General features: G+C 47.5%; 1 protein-coding gene across 1 annotated transcript in view; it reads left to right on the top strand.

Moving 5' to 3' along the window:
- Window positions 1–6,103: 6,103 nt before the first annotated feature.
- ADAMTSL2 (ADAMTS like 2) overlaps window positions 6,104–27,419 on the top strand; it is a 190,509-nt gene continuing 169,193 nt past the window's right edge. Inside the window, exon 1 of the mRNA XM_078641958.1 lies at window positions 6,104–6,682. The gene's annotated coding sequence lies outside the window, so the exon portion shown is untranslated. The remainder of the gene's footprint in view (window positions 6,683–27,419) is intronic.

The following is a 27,419-nucleotide window of genomic DNA, read 5'->3' as shown; positions in this document are numbered from 1 at the left end:
TGGACTGTTCCCCTGGGGAGCAGGGTCAAAGCTGATTTGCATATGGCTGGGTCAAAACAGGGGTGACTTGGCAAGCAAAATAATGATGGATTAAACCCAGATCTGTGACTGAGATGAGTGTTTGAAAAGGTTCAACACTCTGTCCATCATTTTTATTTGTAATGTTGATATTTGTTTACATGCCTGTCTGGAAGACATTAAGCATGGATTGGCCGTGAACTGTTTCAAGAAGAGCTGGAAAGCCCCGGGATGAGATAATGGAACCCCCCCTCTTTTTCTGATGGGTATTAAGGCTAATGACCCCTTTGCGATTATGTCCAGGAATTGAAGAACTGTTATTGTTTTGCATCCTGTGTTATTGCATTTGGTCCTAATGGAGGTCGAAGTGAAATTCAGGTTGATCCACTGAAAAGTGCATAAACAGTTTTTAATCTGCCTACTGCTGTTAGCCACACAAGGAGGAAGGAATACACATTGACTCCTTGACATTGGACTATGTGTCTACAGCAGGGGCCTTGTTTTTAACTAAGGGACTTGATTGTTGGTTTGAGTAACTCTATGAGGTGTGGGAGCTAGTCTGACTGTGGTAGCTTTACTTTGCTTGGGGATTCTTATAAGAATTTGTTAATAAATGTATGCTTGATTTCTGATAGATTGGTGTCTATTCTTCTGAGAACTGAAGTATTGGTTTATTAATGGAATATGAATGAATGAATAAAAATATTTGTTTTGATTATTAATTGATTAGGCTATGAAGAGCTGTGTGTTTTGTTGTGCAGGATAACAATCCAATAGAAGTGATAAACAGGTGACCTTCTATTCCATCTACTATGTTTAAGTGTATGGGATTGGGCCCACGGAATGCCGGGGAGGTTGGGCCAGGGGTACAATGCAAACAAAAGTAGCTTACCTCCTCCGCTGTTGATTCCAATAATTTGTAACCAAATTCTATTAATCACGAGGGGTTAGGTGAATAAAGCATAAAAAATCAGAATGAGTTTTTGTCTCATTAAATGTCTTATTCAACAGTATATATACAGGAGCTTGTTCTAATGGATTTTTCAAGTGAATTGGACATTATAATACGATATGGCACTCTTGCAGTACCATAAAGCATTTTCAGGTCATTATAAAACGTCTCAAGAAACAAATTTATACAAAGATCATAATAATTGTGCACATAGCTCCCAGAAGATAATGTGAAAGAAATGTTGTAATGTCCACCATCATAAAAGGGCTCTGTGTGGGTGGGGTGGGGTGAGTAATTAAAACCACAATTTAGTCTCAAACAGTTACATTATTTATTCATCTGTAGGCTCCATGCACCAGTCCAATAATTCATAATTAATTAATAATTCATGTTATATTGTGTGTTTTTGTAAAGTGCAATATCACCCGCGAGGTTATCCTGGCGCTGAGCAGGTGTGTGTGCCTAGCCCTGCCTATGGTAGGTTGGTTAACTAAAAAACCAGGCCCTCAGCTTCTCGCAGAATTGAAGAAGAAAGGAGGAGGCTCTGATGTGGAGAGAGGGGTTGTTCCATGCTTTAGGACCAATGCTCCCCCTCTTGATATAGTTCTGTGTATGCATGGGATGTGTGAGAGTAGGAGTCCTGCAGAGCGGAGGTGTCTGGATAGTTGGTGGAAGGAGATGCTACTGTTCAGGTAGGTGGTGCCTGAGTTGTGAAGTGCCTTGAATGCGTATGTGGGGAGTATGAAATGAGTGCATTCATGATCAGGAGCCAGTGGAGCTCCCTGAGTTTTGGTGTGAGGTGAATTTTGTTTGGGAGGTTGAGAATGAGTCTGGCTGCTGAGTTCTGGATGGTTTGTAGTCTTCTGTCGAGTTGCTTGGTGATCCTGGCATTGAAGGTATTCCTGTAGTTGAACTTGTGGTGACTAAGACGTGAGTGATGATTTTTCTGGTGTTTCATTAGAGTCATTTAAAGATCTTCCTGATCATCTTCAGGGTGCGGAAGCAGGATGCAGTGATGGTGCTGATCTGTGCAGTCAAGTCCAGTTTGCTGTCAATTATTATTCCAAGGTTCCTGATGTGGGATGAGGCTGTGGTTGTGGGTCCAAGTTTGGCTGGCTGACAGTTGGAGTCTTATGGTGAGGTGTTCTTGCCAAAGATCAATACTTCTGTTGTGTCCCTGTTGAGCTTGAGACAGTTGGCCTACATCCAGTTAGTGACTTTGGTCATGCAGGTGATGAACTTGCTTCTTGTATTTGGGGTCTTCTCCGAGAGGGTGAGAATGAGTTGTGTGTCACCTGCATAGGAGAGGTTGTTGATGTTGTGCGTGAGGATAATATTGTCCAAAGGGATCATGTATGCATTGAACGGGGTGGTGCTGAGCAATGAACCTTGAGGGATTCCACGAATGAGTTTGCAGGCTTCCTATTAATATGATGCCAGGCTGACAATTTAGATTTTATCTTTTAAGAAGGAGCAGATCCAGCGAAGAGCGGGTCCTTGGATACCAATCGTGTGCAGACGGCTGATGAGGATGGGGTGTGAGACTGTGTCAAACACTGAAGAGAGGTCTAGGAGAATGGTGGTTGCCTTGTCTCCTCTGCCGAGGATCATGCATATGTCATCTGTGGTGGAAATGAGTGCTCTTTCTGTACTGTGGTTGGTCTGAATCCAGAAAGTGTGGCATCAAGGAGCTGGTGGCTGCTGAGGTGGCCAGTGAGGCATTGTTTTTTTTATGTCTCTAGCACCTTTGCTAGGTTATGGTCATTACCCGCTCACATTGAGTATTTTATGAACACACCTTAAAAACTGCCTGCATTACAAAATTTGATGTTCAGTGATGTGCACTGGCCCACATGTTTGGGTGATGGGAATGCTGGGGAAGCTGAACCCAAAGGCTGCCTTATTTTGATGCAAACACAAGGAGATGATGGACAGAATGCTGAAATTTTTTAGACACTCGCCCACAGTCACAGATCTGTATTGAATCCATCTTCGTTCTTTAGCTCACTTCACCACCTTAGTTCAGACCCAGCTATATGCAAATCAGTCTTGACCCTGTGCCTCATGGGAACGGTCCAGCCCGAACTGTCAAGCTAGGTCTTCCCTAAACAGGAAACAAGCATCCTGGGAGCGGTTTCGGGGTAACACCCATCATCAGCCAAGCTAGCTTTAATCCAGTGGCAAAGTGAGCAAGGGGCCCACGTCAGGGCAAACCCTGCCAAATTAGGGTGAACAAAGCAAACACAAGGAGATGATGGACGGAGCGCTGAAACTTTTCACACACTCACCCCAGTCACAGATCTGGGTTCAATCCATCATCGTTATTTAGCTCACTTTGCCACCTCAGTTCAGACCCAGCTATATGCAAACTAGTCTTGACCCTGTGCCTCATGGGAACAGTCCAGCCCGAACTGCCGAGACAGTTTTTCCCTGAACCGGAAACAAGCATCCTCGGACCGGTTTTGGAGTAACACCCCTCAACAGCCAGGCTAGCATGAATTGAGTGGCAAAGTGAGCAAGGAACCCAAGTCTGGGCATAACCCTGCCAACTTAGGGCGAACAAAGCAAACACAAGGAGAAGATGGACATAGCGCTGAAACTTTTCAGACACTCACCGCCAGTCACAGATCTGGATTGAATCCATCAGCGTTCTTTAGCTCACTTCACCACCTCAGTTAAGACCCAGCTATATGCAAATCAGTCTTGACCCTGTGCGTCATGGGAACAGTCCAGCCTGAACTGCCAAGCCAGGTGTTCCCTGAACCGGAAACAAGCATCCTGGGACTGGTTTCGGGGTAGCACCCCTCATCAGCCAGGCTAGCTTGAATCCAGTGGCAAAGTGAGCACGGGACACACGTCTGGGCATACCATGCCAACTTAGGGCAAACAAAGCAAACACAAGGAGATGATCGATGGAGGACTGAAACTTTTCAGACACTCACACCCAGTCACAGACCTGGGTTGATCCATCATTGTTCTTGTGCCCACTTCTCCACCTCAGTTCAGACCCAGCTTTATGCAAATCAGTCTTGACCGTGTGCCTCATGGGAACAGTCCAGTCTGAACTGCCAAGCCAGGTCTTCCCTGAACCGGAAACAAGCATTCTGGGACCGGTTTCGGGGTAACACCCCTCATCAGCCAGGCTAGCTTGAATCCAGTGGCATAGACTGATTTGCATATGGCCCGGTCTAAATTGGGGTGGTATAGTGAGCAAAAGAATGATGGATTTAACCCAGTTCTCTTGACTGGGAGTGAATGTTTTGTTTTGTTCTGCATTCCGTCCATCAGTTGTGTGTCTTTTGCTTTCTCGCCCTAAGTGCACCGGGTATGCTCATACGTGGCCCCTGGGCTCACTGTGCCACTGGATTCAAGCTATCTTGGCTGATGAGGGGGGAAGCCATGAAACCGGTTGTAGGATGCTTGTTTCCGGTCCAGGGTGGACCTGGCTTGGGAGTTTGGGCTGAACTGTTCCCATGAGGCCCAGGGTCAAGACTGAGTTGCATATGGCCAGGTCTAAACTGGGGTGGCATGGTGAGCAAAAGAATGATGGATTTAACCCAGATCTCTTGACTGGAGATGAATGTTTTGATTTGTTCTGCATTCCATTGATCAATGGTCTGTCTTTTGCCTTATTTGGATTCCACCTCATGCCTCTTTCTTCCACCACCTTACACTGCCTGTCCCGATATCTTGGCGTTTCAGGGTCATTCCTATTTTCTCCCTCTGCCACTGTTCTCTTACCTCTCTCTTCCTTGTTCCTTCTCTCTGCTCCAGCTTTGTTTCTCTTGCTGTGGTTCTGATGATGAACAATAAGTACAGGTTCAAAAAAATGAGTGTGGGGTGCCCACCACCTGCACATAATAAGTACTGAATTGAGCAGGGGAAGCAGGTTAACAATTTTGGGTGGTGAAACATCTTGACTCCCTCCACTCTCACTGGTGGTACGCCCTGCTTTATCTCAGGGCGCGCCAAGTTGCACATGGGCTTGTGGCGGTTTTTTTGATTGATCTAGGCAGACTGTGTTCCCTGTGGCTTTATTTGCTTTCCATTGAAGTTATCTAGCAGGAGGAAAGGGCGTGGAGGAAGGACAAATTTAGCAGAAATGACCTATGAGTGACGGAGCCGGGGTTTCTCTCCCTTCTCCTGGAGGGCTGGTTAGATTTTGACAGAAAGGGGCTCCAAATATGGGCTTGTCTTCGACAGAGTGATCCCTATCTAAGACCACATATTTGAACTTTAACGAGTGAGGTTTTCTTACAATGGAATTTGTTTTCTTTTTCTGCACACTAAGCAAAGTACTTGGTACCCTGTACGTGCTTCCAGCGGTTCAGAGTGCAGTTTTTCCTGGGACAAACCGCAGTCTTAACTTTTGAGAAAAGACAACTAGAAGCATGACAGTGTGATATCCTATAAACAAGACAACAAATGCCAAGATGCAAAAGGTAATGACACAGCTGAAGGCAAAAGCGAACTCTTCTGGAACATCTTTGTAGAAAAAGTGCCCTCCAAAATGTAAATCTTTTGTTCCTGGTTAGCCGTTCAACTTTATACCTCCTGGTGTGCGGTTGCGCGATCGTCCAACAAACTCCCTGGCATGAAACGGCAGAGGTGATGAGTATTTTTGCACGTTTACAGTGCTCACAGCAAATGTCGGTCTCTTTGCGCTTCTTGGAGAACCACCACGAAAAAAAAACAGAATTTGGAAACGGATCCGAATAGACATCTGGTAAAACTTTTAAATGTAACCATGCATTGATGTACAGCACTCGCGACATGTAATAAAATGCAAAAATAAAAGACAGGCAGAGGAGGAAGACTGAGAAAGAGGAGCACAATCGCACTTGCTCATAAAAACTGGAACACGGCTGCCAATTTCCTGCGGTGCGGTATGTTCTTGCTCTTTTTTGAAACGATAAACGGAGCGTCTTTATGGGAGGGTGATTCTCGATGCATCGCTCGCCCGGGAGGACGTGCGCGCTGCAGTCTGTCCGCCCCGCCCCTGCTCCTGCATGGGAGGTGGAGGGGGCAAGGGGCGCGCGCGCTGGACATTCCCCGCCGTCTGCTTGACAGCTATAAAGCGGACTCGGGGGTAAGCCGCAGCGCAGCTCCCGCGCTCAGCAAGTGCCTGGGGGTTGAGGCTGAGAGTGGCTGTGAGGCTCCGGTGCAGGCAGCCAGCGCACCCTCTAGTGCACTGTAACATCCATTGGGTCCCCAAGAATATCCTCCCTAGGGCGCCACATCCCGAGGGCACCACAGCGTCCCCAAAGGCATACCAGGGGCACGTCACAGCTTCCTGAGCGACAAACCCCTTAGTTCACCGCAGCGCCCTGGGATTTATCACAACAACTCAAGCCTCACGTGCCGGCCGCATCACAGTATTTCTTTAGTGTGCCACCGCATTCCTGGAGGGTACCACGGCACAGGCCTTGGTTGCACGCGCCTCGCGCTGAGTAAACCACTGCTGTCCACGTGCAGCATCATTTTAGCCAACCACAGCACCTATCAGTCATACCACAGCGCTCCCTGACTATAGCGCACCTGCGCCGCGTGCACACCACTTCGCTGCACAGTCATTCAGCGCCCAGTGTCCACCGCGGGTCACCTGAAACACACCCTCTGCCTTAGAGAACAGCCGCCACCTGAGCATCTCTGCCAGAGCCTCCTCACAATCCTTCTCCCGCCGGACTCGGGACAGACCGCTGTCACTTGCAGGTAAGGCCCGGTCGTCTACAATGGTTTACAGAGTGGAGGGGTGATTCGTTCCCGTGAAGAGGTTAATCTGCAGCTAAATGTTTATCATGGTTCACGCTGATTGGTCCAAGAGGGCAGGGAGAAGCGTTGTGTACCTGCGCTCAGGTGCGTGTCTGCGTTGATCAGCCCCTGCAGATAGCCGCCTCTGTGCGTGCGCCTCTCCATTCGATGACGGGGTTATCGGGAATATATGTCTGTGGATTTGTACCATTAAGAAGTATCCAGGGGTCGGTCACTGCAGATAGATATTCTTGTTCATCACTGCTCTAAAAAGTGTTGGCAGGGTGGTTTATCATTTCTTCTCCTTCAGGGGGGTGCGTGCCCTGAAAGCAGGGTTCTTTTGGGAGTACCAGTTCATTGTAATGCAGAGAAAAGTGCGCTGTGTCTTCAAAGTGGTGCCCGTTGGTTGAACTCCTGATTAAAGGGCTCTGTGTCTGGAGAAGGGGTGTCTGTACATTGAAATAATAAGAGGAGGATTCTGTGTTTAAAGATGGATGTCTGTACATTGGAATGCTGATAATAGGGTTCTGGGGTTGGAAAGGGATGTCTGACAGTGAAAAAATAAGTGTTCTGTGTCTGAAGAGGCGTGTCTGTACAATGAAGTAACTAGAGGAGGGTTCTGTGTCCAGAGAGGTGTAGCTGCACACTGAAATAACGAGAGGAGGGCTCTGTGTCTGGAGATGTGTCTGTAGATTGACATAAGGAGAGGAGGGTTCTGTGTCTGGAGAGGTGTCTGTAGACTGACATAACGAGAGGAGGGTTCTGTGTCTGGAGAGGTGTACCTGCACACTGAGATAAAGAGAGGAGGATTCTGTTTCTGGTGTGGTGTACCTGCACACTGACATAACAAGAGGAGGGTTCTGTGTCTAGAGAGGTGTACGTGCACACTGACATACCGAAAGGAGGGTTCTGTGTCTGGAGATGTGTCTGTAGATTGACATAACGAGAGGAGGGTTCTGTGTCTGGAGATGTGTCTGTAGACTGACATAACGAGAGGAGGGTTCTGTGTCTGGAGAGGTGTACCTGCACACTGAGATAAAGAGAGGAGGATTCTGTGTCTGGTGTGGTGTACCTGCACACTGACATAACAAGAGGAGGGTTCTGTGTCTAGAGAGGTGTACCTGCACACTGACATACCGAGAGGAGGGTTCTGTGTCTGGAGATGTGTCTGTAGATTGACATAACGAGAGGAGGGTTCTGTGTCTGGAGATGTGTCTGTAGACTGACATAACGAGAGGAGGGTTCTGTGTCTGGAGAGGTGTACCTGCACACTGAGATAAAGAGAGGAGGGTTCTGTGTCTGGAGAGGTGTACCTGCACACTGACATAACGAGAGGAGGGTTCTGTGTCTGGTGAGCTGTACCTGCACACTGAGATAAAGAGAGGAGGATTCTGTGTCTGGAGAGGTGTACCTGCTCACTGACATAACGAGAGGAGGGTTCTTTGTCTGGTGAGGTGTATCTGCACACTGACATAACGAGAGGAGGGTTCTCTGTCTGGAGAGGTGTACCTGCACACTGAGATAAAGAGAGGAGGGTTCTGTGTTGGAGAGGCGTACCTGCACACTGACATAACAAGAGGAGGGTTCTGTGTCTAGTGAGGTGTACCTGCACACTGAGATAAAGAGAGGAGGATTCTGTGTCTGGAGAGGTGTACCTGCTCACTGACATAACAAGAGTAGCGTTCTGTGTCTGGTGAGGTGTACCTGCTCACTGACATAACGAGAGGAGGGTTCTGTGTCTGGTGAGGTGTATCTGCACACTGACATAACGAGAGGAGGGTTCTGTGTCTAGAGAGGTGTACCTGCACACTGAGATAAAGAGAGGAGGATTATGTGTCTGGAGAGGTGTACCTGCACACTGACATACCGAGAGGAGGGTTCTGTGTCTGGTGAGGTGTACCTGCACACTGACATAACGAGAGGAGGGTTCTGTGTCTGGAGAGGTGTACCTGCACACTGACATAACAAGAGGAGGGTTCTGTGTCTAGAGAGGTGTACCTGCTCACTGACATAACGAGAGGAGGGTTCTGTGTCTGGAGAGGCGTACCTGCACAGTGACATAACAAGAGGAGGGTTCTGTGTCTGGGTAGGTGTACCTGCTCACTGACATAACGAGAGGAGGGTTCTGTGTCTGGAGAGGCGTACCTGCACAGTGACATAACAAGAGGAGGGTTCTGTGTCTGGGTAGGTGTACCTGCTCACTGACATAACGAGAGGAGGGTTCTGTTTCTAGAGAGGTGTAGCTGCACACTTAAATAACGAGAGGAGGGCTCTGTGTCTGGAGATGTGTCTGTAGATTGACATAACGAGAGGAGGGTTCTGTGTCTGGAGAGGTGTACCTGCACACTGAGATAAAGAGAGGAGGGTTCTGTGTCTGGAGAGGTGTACCTGCACACTGACATAACGAGAGGAGGGTTCTGTGTCTGGAGAGGTGTACCTGCACACTGACATAACGAGAGTAGTGTTCTGTGTCTGGAGAGGTGTACCTGCACACTGAGATAAAGAGAGGAGGGTTCTGTGTTGGAGAGGCGTACCTGCACACTGACATAACGAGAGGAGGGTTCTGTGTCTAGTGAGGTGTACCTGCACACTGAGATAAAGAGAGGAGGATTCTGTGTCTGGAGAGGTGTACCTGCTCACTGACATAACGAGAGTAGCGTTCTGTGTCTGGTGAGGTGTACCTGCTCACTGACATAACGAGAGGAGGGTTCTGTGTCTGGTGAGGTGTATCTGCACACTGACATAACGAGAGGAGGGTTCTGTGTCTAGAGAGGTGTACCTGCACACTGAGATAAAGAGAGGAGGATTCTGTGTCTGGAGAGGTGTACCTGCACACTGACATAACGAGAGGAGGGTTCTGTGTCTGGTGAGGTGTACCTGCACACTGACATAACGAGAGGAGGGTTCTGTGTCTAGAGAGGTGTACCTGCACACTGAGATAAAGAGAGGAGGATTCTGTGTCTGGAGAGGTGTACCTGCACACTGACATAACGAGAGGAGGGTTCTGTGTCTGGTGAGGTGTACCTGCACACTGACATAACGAGAGGAGGGTTCTGTGTCTGGAGAGGTGTACCTGCTCACTGACATAACGAGAGGAGGGTTCTGTGTCTGGAGAGGTGTACCTGCACACTAACATAACGAGAGGAGGGTTCTGTGTCTAGAGAGGTGTACCTGCTCACTGACATAACGAGAGGAGGGTTCTGTGTCTGGAGAGGCGTACCTGCACAGTGACATAACAAGAGGAGGGTTCTGTGTCTGGGTAGGTGTACCTGCTCACTGACATAACGAGAGGAGGGTTCTGTGTCTGGAGAGGCGTACCTGCACAGTGACATAACAAGAGGAGGGTTCTGTGTCTGGGTAGGTGTACCTGCTCACTGACATAACGAGAGGAGGGTTCTGTTTCTAGAGAGGTGTAGCTGCACACTGAAATAACGAGAGGAGGGTTCTGTGTCTGGAGATGTGTCTGTAGACTGACATAACGAGAGGAGGGTTCTGTGTCTGGTGAGGTGTTCCTGCACACTGATATAACGAGAGGAGAGTTCTGTGTCTGGTGAGGTGTCTGTAGACTGACATAACGAGAGGAGGAATCTGTGTCAGGAGATGTGTACCTGCACACTGACATAACGATAGGAGGGTTCTGTGTTTGGTGAGGTGTACCTGCACACTTAGATAACGAGAGGAGGGTTCTGTGTCTCGAGATATGTCTGTAGACTGACATATCGAGAGGAGGGTTCTGTGTCTAGAGATGTGTCTGTAGACTGGCATAACGAGAGTAGTGTTCTGTGTCTGGTGAGGTGTACCTGCACACTGACATAACGATAGGAGGGTTCTGTGTCTGGTGAGGTGTACCTGCACACTTAGATAACGAGAAGAGGGTTCTGTGTCTGGAGAGGTGTACCTGCACACTGAGATAAAGAGAGGAGGGTTCTGTGTTGGAGAGGTGTACCTGCACACTGACATAACGAGAGGAGGGTTCTGTGTCTGGTGAGGTGTACCTGCACACTGACATAACAAGAGTAGCGTTCTGTGTCTGGTGAGGTGTACCTGCTCACTGACATAACGAGAGGAGGGTTCTGTGTCTGGTGAGGTGTATCTGCACACTGACATAACGAGAGGAGGGTTCTGTGTCTAGAGAGGTGTACCTGCTCACTGACATAACAAGAGGAGGGTTCTGTGTCTGGAGAGGTGTACCTGCACACTGACATAACGAGAGGAGGGCTCTGTGTCTGCAGAGGTGTACCTTCACACTGACATAACGAGAGGAGGGCTCTGTGTCTGGGGAGGTGTACCTGCACACTGACATAGCGAGAGGAGGGCTCTGTGTCTGGGGAGGTGTACCTGCACACTGACATAACAAGAGGGGGGCTCTGTGTCTGGGGAGGTGTACCTGCATACTGACATAACGAGAGGAGGGTTATGTGTCTGGTGAGGTGTACCTGCACACTGAGATAAAGAGAGGAGGGGTCTGTGTCTGGAGAGGTGTACCTGCTCACTGACATATCGAGAGGAGGGTTCTGTGTCTGGAGATGTGTCTGGAGACTAACATAACAAGAGGAGGGTTCCGTGTCTGGAAAGGGGTGTCCTACATTCAACTAATTATAAGAGGGTTCTATGTCTTCAGAGGGGTGTCTCTACATTGAAATAATTGTAACAGGGTTCTGTGTCTTGAGAGGGGAGCCTGTGCACTGAAATAATGACAGGGGAGGACTGTGTTTGCATATGAGTTTCCTTTCAGTGCCTCTCTGGGAGGATGGCTCTGTGTCTATGGGAGGACGACGATTGATTTCAATGCTTTTAAAGCATGTTCTGATGAAGTGGGCTATCTGCGAAGAGGTACCCTTTCTTTACCATACTTTATAGAGTATGGCAAGGATGGTTTGTGTTGCAAGAGTGGTGTGTGCCTGGAGGCAGGATCCTAGGTCTGCAGAGGGGTGAGTGTGGACTGAAGTTCTGGGAGGATGGGTAGGTTTTAAGGAGAGAGGTTCTGCTTATTGCAATGCAATGTGTTCTAATGAGACAGTAGTGTATATTCATCGATAAACCTGCTCGTTCCAATGTTTTTCTAGGTTCTACACCTTTTGAAATGAGTACTTTATAAGATCACTACAAAGTGTTCTACCTCTGCAAAGCGGTGTCTGTTACAAGGCAGAACAAAACAGCACAGCCTTATTGGTATGACCAAACACATGATGCCTTCGAAGTAATATTTTATGATGCCATGGCAGTGCTGTGTCTGCAGCGAGATCACTTTTCATTTAATTGTTTTATAAATGCTGGGAGTAAAGTTTAGTATCTGCAGAGGGATACATATTCATTCACATGTTTTACAAACTGCTGGCAGGAGGGTTTCATAACTGTAGAGGGGACCCAATTCATAGCAACAGCTGACAGTAGTGTCTAAAGAGGTGGGGTGTCTGTGAAGCAGTATGTGTGGTTTTCAAATGTTGGAAGGAGGGTTCATTGTCTTGCATGGGGCACCCACTCATTGAAATGCTGGGGCAGGGGATCTTGTCTGTAGAGAGGCACCCATTCGTTGAAAATGCTGGGATAAGGATTCTTGACTAAAGAGGGGTTCCCTCTCATTAAAATGCTGAGACAGGGTTTCTTGTCTGTGGTGGGGTATCCTCTCATTGAAATCGTGGGAGGAGTCTTCTTGTCTGTGGACGGGTACCCACCCATTGAAATGCTGGGATGGGCTTCTAGTCCGGAGAGGGGTGCCCACTCATTGAAATACTGGGCCAGGAGTTTTTGTTCGGAGGGGCGTACCCACACCTTGAAAGGCTAGGACAGGGTTTCTTGTCTGGGGAGGGGTTCCCACTCATTGAAAAACTGGGAGGAGGGTTTTTGTCAGGCGCGTGGTTTTCACTCATTAAAATGCTAGGGAGGGGTACCCACTCATTGAAATGATGGGACAGGCCTTCTTGTCCGGAGAGGGGTACCCATTAATTGAAATGCTGACAACGCTTCTTGTCTAAAGAGGGGTTCCCACTCCTTGAACGGCTAGGACAGGGGTTCTTGTCTAGAAGGGGGTACCCACTCATTGAAATGCTGTAACAGGGTTTTTGTCTGGAGAGGAGTGCCAACTCATTGAAATGCTGGGACAGGATTTCTTGTCTGGAGAGAGGTAACCAGTCATTGAAATGTTGGGAAAGGGGTTCTTGTCTAGAGGGGGGTACCCATTCATTGAAATGATGGGGCAGGGATTTGTGTCTGGAGAGGAGTACCTAATCGTTGAAATGCTGGGACACGCCTTCTTGTTTCGAGAGGAGTTCCCATTCATTGAAATGCTATGAAAGTGGTTCTTGTTTGGCAAGAGGTACCCACTCATTAAAATGATAGGACACATGTTCTTGTCTACAGAGGGGTACCCACTCATTGAAATGCAGGGACAGGGGTTCATGTCTTGCGAGGGCTACCCACTCATTGAAATGCTAGGGCAAGGTTTCTTGTCTAGGGAAGGGTCCCTACTCAGTGAAATGCTGGGAGGAGTGTTCTGTGTCTGGAGAGAGGTACCCGCTAATTGAAATGATGGGATAGGGGTTCCTGTCTGGAGAGGGGTACCCATTCACTAAAATGCTGGGATAGGGTTTCTAGTCTGGAGATGGGTACCCACTCACTGAAATGCTGGGAGGATGGTTCTTGTATGGAGAGGGGTACTCACTCACTTGAACTGCTGGGACAGGCATTCTTGTCTGGAGAAGGGTACCCACTCCTTGAATTTCTGGGACAGGGGTTCTTGTCTAGAGAGGGGTACCCACACATTGAAGTGCTGGTACAGGGGTGCTTGCTCTAGAGAGGGGTACCCACTCAGTGAAATGCTGGGCGGAGGATTCTTGTCTGGAGAGTGGTTCTGTTAGAATTTGTGTTATTAGTTTTGTGGCCAGCACATTTAATAGTTCCTCAATTGTCCTCAGTGGGAACCAAACACCCCATTGTAATGCTTGACTCTCACAGGGCAGTGAGTCAGAGCTGTCTAAGGCCTGCTCAAGGGCAGTGGTGTGGTTTAGGAATCACCAATTATTGGCACGTAGTAATAACACTCTTTCCTCTGCTTCAAAAGGTAAAGTCCGGCTCACCCCTAGACTTTGCCCCCGCTCGTATCTTGCGAGAGGTCTTCCTACACTGTCCTACCCCTCCCCTCACACTCTTAAATGACTCACTTAAATCCGGAGTTGTCCCCACTGCCCATAAATTTGCGGCAGTTATCCCCATTCTAAAAAAACCTGGTGCCGACCCTTCATCTCCTTTAAATTACCGTCCCATTTCCCTTTTACCCTACTTGGCCAAGGTCTTGGAGACCCACGTAACCAGCACCCTGAGCACCTACGTGGAAGCCAACCACTGCCTCTCCCCCCGGCAGGCGGGCTTTCGCCCCCTCCACTCGACGGAGAAGGTAGTGATCTCAGTGATGGACAGCCTACGCGAGGGCATTGATACCAACGTCCCCCAGGCCCTCATTCTTTTAGACCTATCCGCCGCATTTGACACGGTGGACCACTCCATCCTTCTCACCCGTGTCAAGGCGGCGGGTATAGAGGGCCTGGCCCTCGCCTGGCTCAAGTCCTTCCTGAGTGACAGGGCTCAGGCAGTCCATCTTGCTGGTTTCACCGCTGCCTCTCGTAAGGTCGCATGTGGAGTTCCCCAAGGCTCTTCCCTTTCCCCTCTTTTGTTTAATTTATACATCTACCCCCTCATTTTTATGTTACAGCAGCTCGAGGTCACGGTGTTCAACTACGCCGATGACCTCCAGCTAATTTTCAACCTTTCCCACCCCTCCTCCTCTGCTTCAAATGTCCAATCCGTCATGTTATTCATCCAGGATTGGATGAACTGCAACCACCTCAAACTCAACCCAGACAAGACGGAGTTAGTCTTGACTAGAGGTGGTTGCAGCCCCTGGTCCCCTTTCCACTGGCCCCCTTCACTTGGTGTTCCCCCACCCCCAGTCCCCAAGGTCAAGACCCTCGGCATCCTCCTGGATCCCTCACTTTCCGTCCACTCCCAGGTCAGCTCAGTTGTTTCCTCTTGTTTCTTTTCCCTTCGAATCATCAGAAAGATTTCTCGTTTTTTTTCTTTACCCGCCCTAAAGATTATAGTGATGGCCATGGTGCTCTCGCGCCTCGATTACGGGAACATTATTTACAACGGCGCTCCAGCTTACGCCATTCGCCGTCTGCAGCTAGTGCAGAACCAGGCTGCCCGCCTGATTCATGGCCTGCCTAAATACCATCGAGCCACTCCCTTACTGCAGGCATTGCACTGGCTGCCGGTGAAAGAGCGTGCCTTGTTTAAACTTGGTTGCACCACCTTCCAGGCTAAAACAGGCACCGCCCCGGAATTCATTTGTTCTGCCATCACCCCCTACATTCCTGGACGAGAGCTTAGGTCCACTCATCAGGCTCTGCTAACTATCCCCCGCTTCAGTAAGAAAAAGACTGGTGGTACGAAATTTGCAGTACTTGCTCCTTCGTTTTGGAACTCCCTTCCTTCGGAACTCCGCATGTCATCTTCCTACATGGAATTCCGGAAGGGTCTCAAAACTTTTCTTTTCTCTCGAGCCTACAATGCTTAATCCCCCTCTGCTCCTGCCCGCTTCTCTCAATCCAACAGCGCCATGAAACCGCATGGTAAAAGTGCGCTATAGAAAAGTTTTTAAATTCAAATTTAAATTCAAATAACACTCATTAATTTATTGTCCAGTCTGTGCTTTTTCTTTTGAAAAAGGAAAAACTACATTCATAACACATACTACTCAATACTATGCAACCATTTACAAACATACACAAGCTGATAGAAATAATTTGGGATGACACTGCATAATCATTCTTGTCTCTCCCAAAGGGAGATTTAGGCCTACAAATGAAATGTCAGGAACATCCACTTTGATATTGCTGCAAAACGTGAGCATAATGTTGGGCGAGAGCACTTACAACTGGCATTCAAGCATGCAAACTATGATCAGGAGTGGCTGTCAGCCTCATTAGTTCATGTAAACAGGTACAAGTAAAGTGCATAGGTATGAGTGGCATGGAATACCCAATTTAACCACAGCTCCTAATGGGCATCACCTTCATAATTACATCACTATGCAATTATAGCAGCATAGACTTTTATAGCATTCAGCAAAAAATACTAAACTTCAAATATAGAAATATAGCCCCTAATGGACCTCCTAGTTGTAAATACACATAAGTGCAGTTATAATATTTCACCCTTAGTGGCTGTTTACTCAACACAGGACATCACATTGAAGAGAACTGAGCACAAAAACTGCAATAATAGGTGCCAATTCACAGAACGAATCTGCGACAAAATCCTAAATGTACTACTTCTGGTATTCACAGAAGGCACTTATGATTTCTGGTATTCACAGAAATCACTTACGACTCCTAACTTTATGTCCGCAGTCGGGCCGGATTCTGTTGACCAAGACCGTACTCTCCGCATCCGGACCGTATTCTCCGGCTAGGGATGTACTCTCTGTCTCGAGCCGTAATCTCCGGTTCGGACAAGATAAAGTGTAATCAATGGTTTGGAATGCAACTTTTACAAAAACAGACATTAGGAATGTGTGATAATGGTAGAAGAGGTAATCACAAATAGTTTGGGCAGGGAAAGGGGTATGGCCAGACCCTACATCATGACCCCGAAAAGTTTTCTCCTTTGCATCATGGTACATGCAGTGAACAATTTGCGCTCCTCTCAGTGTTGACTGCTGTGTCAACACTATAGTCAACACTTAGGGGAGCGCCCTTAGTTTTGACTGTGGTGTTGACACTACAGTGAACACTGAGGAGAGAGCAAATTGTACCATGATACAAAGGAGCAAACTTTTCTGGGTTATGATGTATTGTCTGGCCATACCCTTTTCACTGCCTAAACTATTTTTCATGACCTCCTCTAACATTTATCACACACTCCTAATGTTCCTTTTTGTAAAAATTGCATGCCTGTCTATTGAATACACTTTATCTGTGCCGAGCCGGAGATTAAGGCTCAAGCCCAGAGAGTACGGCCCTAGCCGGAGAGTATGGTCCGGGTGCGGAGATTCCGGCCCGACTGCGGAGGCGAAGTTAGGAGTCATAAGTGATTTCTGTGAATACCAAAAATGATAAGTGCCTACTGTGAATACCAGAAGTAGTAAGTTTAGGATTTTGTCTCAGATTAGTACAATTTGAATGATCCCAGGCTTCTTTGATTCCTGGTAGTTCCCTCTATCCACCAGGGACAGTTGCTACATCCCTCCTCACCGCCAGAGCAGTGCAGGCATCCAAAAGCTGGACCACCTGGCTCCCTGCACCAGTTCTGGTTTGTAGCTTGGATGGTGGGTGAAGAAAAGTCCAGGGCTTCTTCCTACTGGTCATCAGGATGAGTAAGGGGACCAGCCTCGCTTGTTCTTGGGGATACCCACTAGTCCTGGGGTCAACTGGATAGAGTGTGGGTCCTGAGTGGAGAGTCAGGGGGCTCCTCATTTCAGTTCCCCAATCCAGTCCCAGGAAAGCAGGTTGAAAATTTGCAGGCAAGAGAGAGTCTACCCCTTGTGTAAGAGTTTACAAAGGGGAGAAGAAGGTTCCAGAATACAGGCACCGCTAACCAATCCTGGGCTGCCACACACCTCTCCACCCCTGTCCCAACCCTCCTGCACCGTATGCTCGACAATCCAAAATAGTGGCATCATGGAGCCAATGGGCACATCAGCTCCTGGAGTCTCAGCTTCACCCCTCGCTGACATCACTGTCAGGGTTGGCTCCCTTTGTCTGCGCACTGTCCTTTGTTCAGTGGGCTTGGGCAGTGTGACAGCTAAGTGATTGATGCAGATTTCGCCCCACCCCTTTCCTTCTAAGGAGCTGGGAGAAGTAGTGTTAATTGGCTTTTGTGTGGGGATAGCCTTGATTCCCGCTGCTTGAGAAATTGCAATTACTGGGTGCAGCAGGGTGAAAAAAGGCCTGGGCTTTGATTCTGAGCTGAGCAAGGAAAATATTGGAAACTTTGAATGACCCACAATATGTACAGTTATCATTTTGGACGTTACAAATTTGATTTCCCCTGCACATTTTACACACTAATTCAAGATGTCAATGGTCTCTGTAGGCCCAAGGGAAGTGAAATTACATTCAAAGACTGTTCCCTCCCTATGTTTATAGTGGAGTGTCACTATAGTTGAACAGAAAAACACACTTACTTTCAATAACTGTGTACACTACCCTCAAGAGGCCTATCCCATGTGAATACCTACACTAAAGAGGCCTCATTGCTCCAGGCTACCTGTGCGTTGTTAACAGGGTGTGCCCAACAGTAGTATTACATGCACAGCTCACACACGGGTGCACAGACGTGCAAACTTGTTCATATGAAACCATCCAAGTGCTCCTTACCATTGCTGCATCACAGTGGCTCTCCTTAAAAGACGGACACTGATGGTAAAAACGTACAGTCCTTTCACCATGTGTTTACGGGGGGTGAGACACTGGTACTGAGGCCCAGTTTGGGACAGTGGGGTATGGCCTAGCTCATCCTCTCCTCTGACCCCAACCACAGTGGTGCAGAACCTTGGAGGGAAGTTCGTTAACAAATTGTCTTTCAAACCTCTGACAGAGTTGTCTGGACTTTTTTCGGTCTCCTTCGGCTCTTGTGAACATTTTTGTTCCTGCTTCTTGCCAGAAGTTGGTAATCCATGGAATGCGTTGTAAAGGTAGTTTCTAAAAATGCGATGTAGTATCATGCGATGTAATGGAGTGCGTTGTAAAGGATGATGCGATGTAAGAATTACGTTGTAAAGGCATGCGTTGTAAGTGTATGCGTTGTAACGTCATACATTCAAATTCTGGGATGGCTACACACTCATTAAAATACTGTGAAGAAGGTACTGTGTCCGAAGATGCGTACCTGTTTATTGACATCTTGGGAAGAGTGTTCTGTGTCTAGAAGTGCCTGTTCGCTGTTGGGCTGGTTCTGTTTAGAAGAGTCTGTCTGTTCATTTAATTTCTGGGAAGAGTGCTCTGTCTTTACAGAGAAGAGCCTGTTCATTTAAATGATGGGATGTGGGTTCCCTGTCTGAAAATGGAGGTCTGTTCATTTAATTGCTTTTGCAAAATTACTGTGGTTCCCCTTTGCTGGGGAATATCTGCATACGAAATCCAAAATATCCTTTGGATTTCTATGCCCCCAAGGATGTAACATTTTTTGGCTCAGTAGTGTGAAGGTGGCACCTTAGTTTATTAATTTCTTGACTTTTTAGTTTTTATTGGAAAACCACTGTTAACCTATTAGTCAACTCTAACACCCATTGCTCTTACGTTTTTTCTTGGATAAAAATATGCAATTATAAAGTTTCAAGAAATTTAACATGTCTGCAAAGTATGTCAATGTGTTATCCGTGTATCGGCTGGTATCTGCATTGTGTGTGCATCACGTGGAGTGGGTGTATCCGTTGTTATGTAGTGTTTGATTCCACCCTGTATTCAGGAGTATCAAGAGTGTGTCTGTCTTATGATTATGCATGTCAGGGGTGTGTGTCTGCCAAGAGTGTGTTGGGTCAGGATTACAGAAAATGGAGAAGGAATGAGGCATCAGTATCGCACAGACTGTGTAGAACATGTGACTGCATTGAGTAGAGTGTGTGTATCCCTCAGTTGTGTTGTGTGTCTATATCATTCTTAGAGTTTATGCAATAAAGAGTATTTGTGTTTTATGAGTATGTGTGTAATAAGAAGCGAGTGCCTTTCAAGTGTGTTTACAAAGTTATGTATCGCATGGAGTGATTGTGTTTGGTATGTAATTCAATTACAGTGTGTGTATCCAGGGTCGTGGAGTGTGTCTCTTAGTCATATGTGTTGATATTTGTATCGTATGTAGAGACTTTGCCATGAAATGTGTTTATCAGAAGTGTCAGTGTGTATTGTATGTAATGTGTGGGTATGTCCTGAGGATTTTGTGTGCCAGGTATATGTTTTTGAATTATGTGTTATGTGAATGTTAAGTATAGGTTGTGTTCTGTTCACAAACTCAGTTTAAGTTCACAATTTTTGCAAGTGTTCGCAATTTTCACAAGTGTTTCCACTCTACTACTATTTGCGTAGTATCAACATAGTTCACAAACCTCTGGCATATGCAATAGTCCCTTACTTTTTGCATTATATCTATAAGTTCAAATTAACACATTTTCACCAAATCAATAAAAGGCACCAATAGACCATAGTGCCATAAAAGTTTGGTGATCATCTGTTCAGCGGTTTTGCAGGTACCCAGGGAGAACAATTATGGCAAATTCTATTTTACTGACATTAGACCTGTTCGGTGGGGCGAAATGCCACTTACACACCACTAGGCCACAACCTTGAGATTGTTAACCCCTGGTGTTCCAGGGCCCATCCTGCTATGGCTCTGAAAATTGAACCAAGTGCACTCTTTCTGCATTTGACTGTCGGGCTAGTAAGAGCACTGAAGTATACAAAAAAGTGATGGATGGAATGCTTGAATTAATCTAAGTCACTGTGTTGTGTTCTGGTTCAGGGAGGACCTGGCCTAGCAGGTTCGGGCTGCATTGTTCTTAAAGGAGAGGTTTCAAGACTAATTCACATAAGGCTTGGTGCAAACTGAAATAGTACGGTGTGCAAAACAACGATAGACTGGGATATGGCCCGAATAATTGCCAGTGGCTCAGATTAATTTAAGCATTCTATCCATTATTCTTTATATATGTCTGTTTGACTCCCTAAGTGGAACAGATATGCTCAGGCTTGAGTCAAGTGCATACTGTGCTACTGGAACTGAGCTATACCCGACTGATGAGCGGGGACGGGTATGCGCAGATGTGGGTCCCTTGCTTGGATAATCTTGCCACTGGAACCAAGCTATGCCCAACTGATGATCCTGAATAAGGGTGAAACCAGTTTTGAGTTGCATGTGTTCTGGTTCAGGGAGGAACTGGCCTGGGATTTGGACTGGACTATTCCTATTGGAGCAGGAAGAAGACTGATTTGTATATCACTGTGCCCAAACTGAGGTGGCATGGGGTGCAAAATAATGACAATAAATCAAAAATGGACTAGCTAAATAATCAAAAGAAAATAAATTATTTTAATTTATCAAGGACTCAAGTATGCTTTGTCAATGGTTTGTGGCACCTGGTAGGTGTGCTCATAAAGCCCTCACCCACCAACCTAGTTGGTGGCATGCTTCATCATCGGGCCCACCCAGTGACACCTAGCGTGTCCCGGGTGTGCTTCGACGCCTGAAGACAGCGGAGCAGGTATGTCGCTGTATGTGCGGTGAAGACTGTTATGGATTGTGAATTCAAAACGGCTTGGCGGGGATCCCAGTGCCCAAGGGCAAATACACTTTATTAGCTGGGTCACCGTCAGCGGTTAAAAAATAAGGCTTATTGGATGTTAGAGGCGAGTTACGACCTCCCACATCCTGGGGTGTGTCAACATGTTTCAGCCAGTGCCTTATTACTATGCTGGCTTTCTTCAGGACGGGTAAAAAAGGTGTGTGCAATTAAAATTAGTGGGTGTATATCCAGACTATGTGTATACACGCCCTAAAGTGTTTTTCTATGTGTGAGTGGGGAATTCCCATCTCAAGAAAACACCTGTACATTAAACATATAGGACAGGGACAAAACATACAAGGGAGAAGGTTAGAGTCACTTGGCTGTATACTATAAATACAGTAGGTTGCCGGCTCTATAGCGGTGTAGGTGCTGGCTATGAGCGGCTAGGGTGTAATGGCACTGGTGGTACCATTAGGGTGGGATTCGCACTGGATTACGGTAGTGGGGTGGCTAAAACACGAATTGTACAAGTTGGTGCACAGTGGTACAAGAGGAAAAACATAAGAATTCAATCTTACGCTAGTTAGTCAAAAGTGCTACTTCATGGTTTGAGAAGTGGCATGGGTTGACCCTGTGGAATAAAAAACATAGGTTTTGCCACAGTTTTTGGGAGAGAGAGAGACCTGTAGGGGAGAAAAACGCTTACCAGAGATGAAGAACCGTCTTAGTACTCACTGAGTTCTTGGTCAGAGCCTGCCGTGGACCTGTACTGCCTCCTTCGCTGCACCGGTAGCGAGTGGCCATGGGAGTGAGCTTTTTATACTGCAAGCTGATTGTTAAATTATTGCCACCTGTGTTTTTCGAAAAAAGGGTGAAAAGACTCGAAATACCGGGTCAGAGCGGGGGAGCGAGTAGTACCGGCCCTCCCACTCGTGCGCATGTGCAGAACGAGCACCCTAATGCGCATGCGCGATAACAGCACACTACTACGCGCATGCGCAGACCGCCACCCCAACCATGACTAGCGCTTGCGAGCGCTCTGACCCGGTATTTCGAGTCTTTTCACCCTTTTTTCGAAAAACACAGGTGGCAATAATTTAACAATCAGCTTGCAGTATAAAAAGCTCACTCCCATGGCCACTCGCTACCGGTGCAGCGAAGGAGGCAGTACAGGTCCACGGCAGGCTCTGACCAAGAACTCAGTGAGTACTAAGACGGTTCTTCATCTCTGGTAAGCGTTTTTCTCCCCTACAGGTCTCTCTCTCTCCCAAAAACTGTGGCAAAACCTATGTTTTTTATTCCACAGGGTCAACCCATGCCACTTTTCAAACCATGAAGTAGCACTTTTGACTAACTAGCGTAAGATTGAATTCTTATGTTTTTCCTCTTGTACCACTGTGCACCAACTTGTACAATTCGTGTTTTAGCCACCCCACTACCGTAATCCAGTGCGAATCCCACCCTAATGGTACCACCAGTGCCATTACACCCTAGCCGCTCATAGCCAGCACCTACACCGCTATAGAGCCGGCAACCTACTGTATTTATAGTATACAGCCAAGTGACTCTAACCTTCTCCCTTGTATGTTTTGTCCCTGTCCTATATGTTTAATGTACAGGTGTTTTCTTGAGATGGGAATTCCCCACTCACACATAGAAAAACACTTTAGGGCGTGTATACACATAGTCTGGATATACACCCACTAATTTTAATTGCACACACCTTTTTTACCCGTCCTGAAGAAAGCCAGCATAGTAATAAGGCACTGGCTGAAACATGTTGACACACCCCAGGATGTGGGAGGTCGTAACTCGCCTCTAACATCCAATAAGCCTTATTTTTTAACCGCTGACGGTGACCCAGCTAATAAAGTGTATTTGCCCTTGGGCACTGGGATCCCCGCCAAGCCGTTTTAAATTCACAATCCATAACAGTCTTCACCGCACACACAGCGACATACCTGCTCCGCTGTCTTCAGGCGTCGAAGCACACCCGGGACACGCTAGGTGTCACTGGGTGGGCCCGATGATGAAGCATGCCACCAACTAGGTTGGTGGGTGAGGGCTTTATGAGCACACCTACCAGGTGCCACAAACCATTGACAAAGCATACTTGAGTCCTTGATAAATTAAAATAATTTATTTTCTTTTGATTATTTAGCTAGTCCATTTTTGATTTATTGACATATAATTCGGGGGATAAGGACTAGCTTTCTGGTCCTCTCTCTCCCTCTTGATACACGCATGCGTGCAAAATAATGAGCCTGAGTAATTGCAAGTTTCTGAGGTTAATTCAAGTATTCCTTCCATCACTTGTTTGAATACTTCAGTGCAACACCATAGGTGGGATGGCTATGCCCAGATGTGGGTTCCGTGCATGCTGTGCCACTGGAACCAAGCTATACCTGACAGGTCTAGGGTTGCTTGTGTTCCGGTTCAAGGATGACACGGCCTGGCAGTTTGGGCTGGGCTGTTCGTATTGTAACAGGGTCAAGACTGATTTGCATATGGGTGGGTTCAAACTGAGTTGGCATGGTGTGCAAAATAACGATAGATTGGAATGCTGCCATAGTAATTACCTGTGGCTGAGATTACTTCAAGCATTCCATACATCACTTTTTTGTACACTTTAAGAGGTAGCAAGCGCTCAAAGTCTTCTCAGGGAGGTAGTATGGAGGGGAAGAGACTAAGAACTCAAACAGTCAGACACCATAGTTTACTATACAGCCGAGTGCTTGGCATTCAGTGAAAATAAAGTACTTTAGTATCACTGTAATATGGAGTACAAAAGTTAGATAGGGACTATATCTACAAAGTTAATGATATGACCAATGTGTTCTACTCAAGTACTACTCTGTCTTTGGTGCCCTTCTCTTAACTCTATAGTGTCATCTAATATCTATAATGAATTCCCCATGATTCCAATTTAGGCAAGATTAGGCACAGGTTTGAACTTCACCAAGCTGTCACCATACATGCAAATTGTAGATCACTTTGAACAGTTCTTAAATCCAGAGAGTACACAAGGTCAAGGGCAACTCATAAGGCAGGATTATCTGTGTGCCATCCTGATGTAGTCCTTCAGACTTCTGAGGTTGCACCTGCTCAGGAGATACACATCCTGGCTGATTAGATGGTTTGGTTTTTGGTCTCTCATTGATGTCATCTTCGTTAGCATCACTTTACTCTTTTCTCACTTGGGTTGCTGAGGGCTTTGGCAATGTAGGATGGTTTGACTGGTGGTTGCTTTTCAGCAGCTGCAGCCTCTGGGCCTGGGGCAGGTCTTCTGATTCAGCGGCGATGACTGTCTCTGGGATGGCCAGTCACACTGCAGCAGTGTATTTCGGGCTTGCTGCTCGAGTGCCTGACAGCACATTCTTGCTTGGTTTAAAGTTTATTTACCAGATTCTGCAAGACTGGACTACCTTTATAACTCAGATCAGAACAGGTGTTGCTTCTATTTGTCGTCACCTTCTTCTTGGTGCACAGCCTTTGTCCAAGGTGGTCCCGGCAGGTAGTGATCCGGAGGACAACTCCGTGTAGGTGCACTTCAAACCTGAGCAGAGTGAAGTGCGAAGTCTCTAAACTTGACTGACATCAGCCTTACTGAAGTAGCAGTCAGGGACAGACAAAAGGTCAGGCCCTGCCTAGAAATTTCCTCACCTTTTATCTATATCTACCTATATCTATAAATATCTGTATATATATATATATATATATCTATATATATAACTGACCTATCTCCTGAGGCGGAAGCCGGGAGTGCAAACGGAGCTAATCTTCTTTTAAACAATTGTATTTGTCACGTAAATCTGTGTGTTTTAACTCACCCCGCCGCATAGTAATTCAGAGCACTTGCTCAACACTGATCGGCCCGGGTAGCGGATCTTAGCGCTGCCGCGAAGCCTCCTCCTGAATACTCCTCCCGACGCCAGCACCGGCGAGGAATCAGGCCACGCCCCTTTTTAGGCCACGCCCACTGTCTACGGTATTTAAATGCTGACTACAAGCGCCAATATCAGAACTGACCTATCTCCTGAGGCGGAAGCCGGGAGTGCAAACGGAGCTAATCTTCTTTCAAACAATTGTATTTGTCACGTAAATCTGTGTGTTTTAACTCACCGCGCCGCATAGTAATTCAGAGCACTTGCTCAACACTGATCGGCCCGGGTAGCGGATCTTAGCGCTGCCGCGAAGTCTCCTCCTGAATACTCCTCCCGACGCCAGCACCGGCGAGGAATCGGGCCACGCCCCTTTTTAGGCCACGCCCACTGTCTACGGTATTTAAACGCTGAATACAAGCACCAATATCAGAACTGACCTATCTCCTGAGGCGGAAGCCGGGAGTGCAAACGGAGCTAATCTTCTTTTAAACAATTGTATTTGTCACGTAAATCTGTGTGTTTTAACTCACCGCACCGCATAGTAATTCAGAGCACTTGCTCAACACTGATCGGCCCGGGTAGCGGATCTTAGCGCTGCCGCGAAGCCTCCTCCTGAATACTCCTCCCGACGCCAGCACCGGCGAGGAATCAGGCCACGCCCCTTTTTAGGCCACGCCCACTGTCTACGGTATTTAACGCTGAATACAAGCGCCAATATCAGAACTGACCTATCTCCTGAAGCGGAAGCCGGGAGTGCAAACGGAGCTAATCTTCTTTTAAGCAATTGTATTTGTCACGTAAATCTGTGTGTTTTAACTCACCGCGCCGCATAGTAATTCAGAGCCCTTGCTCAACACTGATCGGCCCGGGTAGCGGATCTTAGCGCTGCCGCGAAGCCTCCTCCTGAATACTCCTCCCGACGCCAGCACCGGCGAGGAATCAGGCCACGCCCCTTTTTAGGCCGCGCCCACCCTACTCCTTCCCCCATCATTTGCATAAATCATGTGCATCTGCCAGAAGCGCAGCGGACGAGCGCAGCGGACGAGCGCAGCGGACGAGCGCAGCGGGAGCGCCGTCTGCGCGCCGAAGGCGTGCCTAAGGCAAGCCCGTCTGCGCCCGTCCGCGCCAGACCAAGCCCAGAGCCCAGGATCTCTGCAACAATCACACCATTGCCATTGAGGTATACCCGGGAAGCCCTTTACAGGCTAAGGGACTCCTCCTCCGCGCCCTGTCGCAGCACCATCTTCTTAGAGGAGAGACATTCCTGCTGCTCAAACTGTCCATATAGGCTCACACCTCGATTCCCCCCTAAACCACGCTGGCTCAGGATGGCTCTGCTTAATTGCAGATCCCTCCCGAAGCACCAGTCAGAAATCAATATGCTTCTGAAAGATTCGGAGATTGAGGTCCTTTTTCTCACCGAAACTTGGATCAACTCCTACTCAGACCCAGACATCATTCAATCACTCCCCCCTGGCTACCTTATCGAGCACCAGGACAGACCCGCCGGGATTGGAGGTGGAATAGCAATCATTTACCAAGACCACCTGTCCTGCCAGCTCAAAGATAGCCCAATTCAGGACTGTGAAAATGTCCACTTTTCTATCCATCGGCCCCCATCCACAACCCTCTCAGGGATATTGGTTTACCGTCCCCCAGGACAGCAACGACTGTTCTGCGATTCTCTTATGGAAACCATCTCCTCCCTTGCTTGTCTATCTCCGAACTTCACGGTCTTGGGAGACCTGAATCTCCATTTTGATGACTCTACCAATAAAACAGCTTTTGACCTTAAAGTAGACTTAGCCTCCCTGAATCTTCATTTACAAAGTAACCAGCCTACCCACACCAAGGGCCACCTGTTGGATCCCATATTTACGAACCTCACAAGACTAGTCGTCAATACCCCCTTCCCTGTCCCATGGTCAGACCATTTCTTAGTTCCCTTCAAGCTGCAACTCTCGGCAGAGGCACCAGAGAGACCCCCCCCCCAAGCACCCTCCCGCCCCTGGCAAAAACTGGATACGACCTCATGGGCACAAGTACTTGCCTCCACCTTACCAGCATTGGACCCAGATCCCTCCAGAGCAGACGCCCAACTACACAATTGGATCAATCAATCCCTCGACGCTACCATACCAGTCAGACCCCTCCCCAGCAAAAAGAAAACAGCTAAATCTCCGTGGTTCACCCAAGAAGTACAAAAAACTCGAGCGCCATTGGAGAAAAGACTGGGCGTTGGAAAATAAAAACGAGTATAGGATTGCCATTAAACACTATAAAACCTGTATAAAAAATACCCAGGCAACCTTCTTCGAGAAAAAAATACTGGCAGCAGCCAACTCTGCTAGAGAAACCTACCGCATCGTACGCCTTCTCACTAAAACCCCAGACCCCCCCTCCCACTCCCGACCCATCGGGCACTAGATGCAACCAGCTAGCCGAGTTATTTGCCTCAAAAATTAACAAAATTCTTACCTCACTCCCAGCCCCCAAATCCTCTCAATTCTCCGCTTTACCCCCTCTTTGCTATGAAGCT

The sequence above is a fragment of the Lissotriton helveticus genome, chromosome 5_1, assembly GCF_964261635.1.
Source record: "Lissotriton helveticus chromosome 5_1, aLisHel1.1, whole genome shotgun sequence".
NCBI lineage: Eukaryota > Metazoa > Chordata > Amphibia > Caudata > Salamandridae > Lissotriton > Lissotriton helveticus.
The sequence above is the reverse complement of the archived record's forward strand: the minus strand, read 5'-3'. Positions and strand labels throughout refer to the sequence as shown.